Raw genomic sequence first — 6000 nt, 5'->3', positions numbered from 1 at the left:
GCTTCTCTGCTTAGGCTGGTGCCCCCGCGACCCGGCCCTGGATAAGCTGAAGAAGATGGATGGATGAGCAACCCATTGCTTTTCTTTCCACTTATCCAATTTAGGATGTCAGAGGAAGGCTGGAGCGTATCACAGCTCTTGTAGGATGAGATGCAAGGTACACCCTAAACAGTTAACCAGTCTACTGCAAGACTAGCACACACACCGAAACACACGGTTCATGCTCACAACTACGGGCAGCTTAGAATCACCAGTTAACCTCCCGAGCATGTCTTTAGACTGTGGGAGGAAGCCAGCGTACCTACACAGGGACTTTCTTGCACATCTTGACACATTATATGAGGCTGACACATAGAAGGGTGGCATCAGGGCTGATTGTTTATTGCACTGCTGATTGCACTAATAAGGCCCATAAAACTTGAACACCTTCATTTCTTATATGTGCCAAGAGGGAACCCACGCAGGCACGGGGACAACATGCAAACTCCTCAGAGAGTTGGCGAGGAGGTGGATTTGAACCCTGCTGTAAGCTTTGCACCACCCCAGATGTGACACAGTTTGGCTTCTTCAAATGGAAATAGCAATTTTATTTAACTCCACGTGCTTAACATACAAAACATAAAAACATATAGCTATGTCTGCTTTGCCTTAAGGCAAAAAAAACAAAAAACAAAACAAAGTTTACAAAGAAATAAAACACAAGTTAACAAACACGTAAATGTACATACGCAAACAAAACATTTCATCACTCTGTCTCTTCCTCTCCGCTCACACCGCTGTTTGAACTCAAAGACGAATTACAATGTTGTTGTGGGAGTTTGAGTCCTGACTGATTGCTGGTGCAAGTGTGTATGTGTGTATGCATGTGTGTGCGTCTGCGCGTGTAGTGGCAAAACCATTTCCATCCTCTGTCTCGGCTGTAATTGCACATAACAGTCCTGTCAGGGAGCGACGCTGAATAACAGCGCAATTCAAATGGAATGAAACAGAGAGAGCTCACATAGCAAACTTTCCCTCTCCTCTCCCTCTCGGCTTCACGCACAAACACACAGCAGGACTCTTTGCATTGTAAGAGAGAACCACGGCATGAAGATTTAATGAAAGTGTGGGGGATGTTTTCTGCTGGGGTTTAAATGTTTAAATGTTTCTATTTCTTACTGCCACAGTGGGAAGAGACAGTTTCCTGCGGCAATCCGCGTGTCACTGGTCTTCTTTCCAGCTCCCTTTGTCGCAACAGTTTCCCTGAGGCACGAATGAATTAATGCGCGTATGATGTAAGCTTTGCATAAGCCAATAGCTGCTAATGGTGGAAGGCTATGGCAACTGTAAACGTGCTGCAAAATGATCATCACACACAAAGAAACACAGCTCGCAGAAGCAGATTCTTATAGCAGATCAGGACTTGTGAACAATGAAAAAGTCAAGTCCTCTGTGAGAATGGTGCGCCACGTGCTGTGAACGTCGTGCCACCTGCTCATAAAAAGCAGGTGCTTTTTTTGGGGGGGGAGGTCTTATTTTGCACAGAGCATTATGGGTAAGGCCCCAGTGAAGGCACTTTAGGCTCCAGGCAGCAGCACAGGTCAGAGGATGTCCTGGCTCAAGGATTTAACATCTAAGAAAGCAGCAATCATGACACAGAATTTATTTGACAGATACCGCCCACTCGCACTCAACTGTGCCGTCTCACTTATTTTCTCACTCCCCTCCACCCCCCACTGTCGCTATTGGACAGATACGCACACATTCACAAAAGTGATGTCACAGCCCCCTTGAGCTGTAATCCAGAGTGAGCATCCATAAAGGAGGCCTGTTAGGATGTTCAAAGGAAATTGCGAAAAATGACCACAGCAAGCAGTTGAGCAGGAACTGGATATTACAAGGAACTGTGTGTGTGTGTACTTGTATTTCTAATTTTGTGAGGACAAACAGGTCTGACTATATGGTGCATAAAGACAAAGTCTTATGGTAAATATTTGCTTATCATTTGCGTGAGTCTTCACAAAGTCATTTTAATATCCTCCAAGGTAGACGAAACACACCTGTTGGTCTGTGTGTTTTCTTATCATATTCGTTTAGCTCCAGTGACAGATATATGTTCCCAGCGGCAATAAATATGTAAAGAGTGCTCCTTCACCTCTTTCTCCCTATAAATTAATTGGAAGGTACGCCCAGGTTGGAGCATGTGTTACTTGCATATGTAAAATATTGTTGATGTAGATGTCTGTGTGAGGACTACTGTTTTCTTAGAATTCAAATACTCAAGCCAGGACATCCCCCAATCTTTGCTGCCTGGAGGCAAAATTGTATTCACTGACGCCTTACCCATAATGCTCTGCTCCAACATTGCTCAATATTTACAGGAGTGTGAGGGACTTTATTAGTCTCTCACAATGTGGTTATTGTTATCGTTTTTATTTATATAGCACATTTAATTACAACATCAATGTTGACCAAAGTGCTACAAGTGGTACAGAAATACAAAATAACTAGTACCAAATAATGTATAATATTAGTACCAAATACCAAATAACTCTCATACTGTATTAAAAGCAAAAACAATGAAAACAAATGTGTTTTTAGATATGATTTGAAAAGATTGACAGTAGGAGCCTGTCTGATGTGTAGGGGCGGACTATTCCTCAGTTTAGGTGCTGCTACCCTAAGCCCCTGATCACCTCTGTGAACCAGCCTAAACCTTGGTATGGTTAAAAGCTAAAAATCATTCGATCTAAGAGATCTAGCGGACACATAAGGCTGCAAGAGGTCAGACAAATACCCAGGAGCCTGTCTGTTCAGGGCTTTGTAAGTCAACAATAACATTTTCAAATCAAATCTGAAGTGAACAAGGAGCCAATGAAGAGAGGCAAGCACAAGGGAGGCATGTTCACGTATTCTAGTTTGTGTCAGAAGACGAGCTGCAGCTTTCTGGACCAATTGCAGTCTTGCAAGGCAGGTCTGACTAACTTCAACATATAAGGATGTAATAAAAGCATGGATCGCCCATTCAAAGTCAGCCTTCACCTTAGAGAAAAGCCTCAGTTTGAAAAAAGACCAGTGCACAATTGAGCTAATCTGTTTTTCAAAGGTGAAATTACTATCAAATACAACCCCCAAGCTCTTGAGGTTTGCAACCATTTGTTTCCTCTCACCTCTTATTTCCGTCAAGTTCAGGTCTGAGCTTTGAGTGGGTCATTGCAGCACCTTGATTCTTTTCTTTTTCAGTCTTTCTGGTTTTGATTTGCTGCTGTGTTTGTTTCATGACCCACTTTAGGCAAAGCTTTATGTGTTGGATAGATGGCCACACATTTTACTCTAGAATACTTTGTGCGTGAGACTGCACTCAGAGACTGCAAAGTGCCTGCCTGGACAGTTCGGCAGTGGCTGCATAGGAAGACCAAATCATCACTCCTCCACCACCATGCTTTGCAGTTGCTACGATGAGATTTTTGTGTTTGGCTTTCTACAAATGTGACTCTATGCATTATGGCCAGACATCTCCACTTTGATATGCATCACAAGTTGTGTGGTTTGTTCAGATGTAACTTTGCAAACTTAAGATGTGCCATGTTCACCTGGTATCTCTTCCAGGCATGTCCTACTTGTTCAGTCTTTTTCTAATGGTACTTCCATGAACTTCAACATTTAACACTCTAACTGAGGCCTGTCAAGTCTGAGATGTAGCTTTGCAAATATCCAATCAGTTTATACATCAAATATGATGTAAAAGCCACCTTATTGTAGATTTAGGCTCTGCAAACCCACATGGGTGCAGTTATTGTTATGAGCTATGTGAGGCAGGCAGGATTGGAGGATCCAATATGCAGACTGGTGGACAAAACTAAACTTGAAATGCAGCTTTATGCTGGACTGCAGTTATACAAAAACCAAACTAGACTGAACAGGAACTAAACAAGCAGGCAGAACACAGGAGATGATGGGGAGGACACACAGAAACAAGACCAAGAACTAGAAATACAGATAACTAAACTAGGAACAGTCACACAGAGAAAACAATAATGACTCAAAAAACCATGAACACAAAACACTGAGTCAACAACTCAGGGACCTTAACAGTTATTGTGAATGACTGCCTGCTTAGGTTGGAGATATGCGAAGCTCCGCTGGAAATCACTAAACTCTATACACTACTGGAGCTGATGAAGCATAGCCGCAGGAGAGTAAAAGAGAGTGCATCTGCACAGTCCTGTAAATATGTCTAATTAAGTGATAAAAAAGCTGGAGTTGGATTGGACCACGGGCATGGAGAGCCTTTAGAAATCCAAGTGCTCAGAAAATGGTCTCAGCTGGCTTCATCTCTACGAGCTACATTAAAATTCAGCATTTTAACACATCATTCATAACAATTCACAAATTGATGTGACACTCTGAAAGGTGCCATTCTGCATGTTGAGTATTTTCACTTTTGACACTTTAAATCCATTTTGCTGCTTAAACATTCATGTATTTCTAAAGCCAAGCTGTGAATGCAAAACCTCTGCACTGTCTCTTACTTTGCAGGACTGGATCAAGAACAAACAAATCACATCACTATTTAAACTTGCAATGCTCAGTTTACATGAAGTGCACGTTGTTCAGCAACAGATAGATTTAGAAGAAAACAACAGTTTTCACTCTTAAAGGTTTTTGAAATCTAAAAATAGGATGTTTTTACATTTTGTAGGTGTTGACAAACTAAGAAGGGTCACTTCCTTCCTTTCTTGCCGTGCTCCATTGTTGGCTAAATGTGTAATAAAAATTCCTGCCTTAATCTGGTGCATTTAAAATAACATTCAAAATAACCTTAATGAGTTTTGAAATAATTGCTTTAAGCTGAGAGCTAGCGGCCATCATGCATTACACAGACAGACATAAAAAGTGTCTGCACAATGCATAGGCCTACAGCGTGGAAGGCATCTCATCTGCATACACTACACCCAATGGTGAGCAGTTAATTACTGAAAAAGTGAAACAAAAATGTGTTGTCATTATGCTAAAATCAAAATTGGCTCCCACTGAGGATACATTTCCCCCACACGTGACAGATTGTGAGAACATTTGTATTTTATAGCTCGCCTAATGTCCTTTGCAGCCAGAGAGACAGAGAATAATCTGAGCTTCCATAGAGCCATAGGAGCAGATCAATAGGATGTGCTCACTGTGATCATTAGAAAAGGCTATTACCATGTGGGAGAATAGATCCATGCTGCCGGTTCCTGACATTGTGCATTCTGTAGAATGTAGTAAAATGTGAATCAAATGTTAAAAAATATAGATGCATTAAGAGATAATAGATCTTCCCCTGGAAAAGAAAATGGAATAAAAGCTGCAGGAAACAAGTGCATTTCAGGGTTTTAATTTATGGGCATCACAATGGGGAGAACAAAAAGCACACAAGGAGAATGACAATAGAGCTACTGTTCGTAGACAAATAATAGATAAAGGCATCCTGTAGCCACAGGCCTGTGGTCTCTGATGGTATGAACAGATACAGCCAGTGCTGCACTGCTCTCTAGTGGTCAAGCGAGGAATGTCAGGAACGTGTGCACACTCAAAAAGCTGTTTGCTACAAATAAGTGACGAAGTGATGACTCCTATAAAATCTTTCATCTTTAGTATTAAAAGTTTTGCTCCTATTAGCCTGACTGGAAAGACAAAAACCCACAGAGGGGATGAGAGATCATATCACACAAGTCCTTAAAACCACGTCATAGTGGGTAAGCAGAGGAAATTTAATTCTGTTGTTGCTTATGTTCACAGCGTGCAGTAATAATCAGTTTATTTATTTCAACATTATTTTTACAGTATATTAAGTAGTTTGAATGACTTTTAAAAGTAATTTTAGTTCCCAAATGAGATGTCTCTCTTTGACACCAAACAGGTGGCAAAGAATAGCATAGTCACTCATTTTGGAGCAGAAGAGATGAAAGAAGAAACACTATGAGTGCAGTTTAAAGTGTACCTGTGAAGGACAGGTACACTGTATTCAATTTGAATGGAGCT

The sequence above is a fragment of the Neolamprologus multifasciatus genome, chromosome 16, assembly GCF_963576455.1.
Source record: "Neolamprologus multifasciatus chromosome 16, fNeoMul1.2, whole genome shotgun sequence".
NCBI classification, from domain to species: Eukaryota; Metazoa; Chordata; class Actinopteri; order Cichliformes; family Cichlidae; genus Neolamprologus; species Neolamprologus multifasciatus.
Note: the sequence above shows the minus strand (reverse complement) of the source record.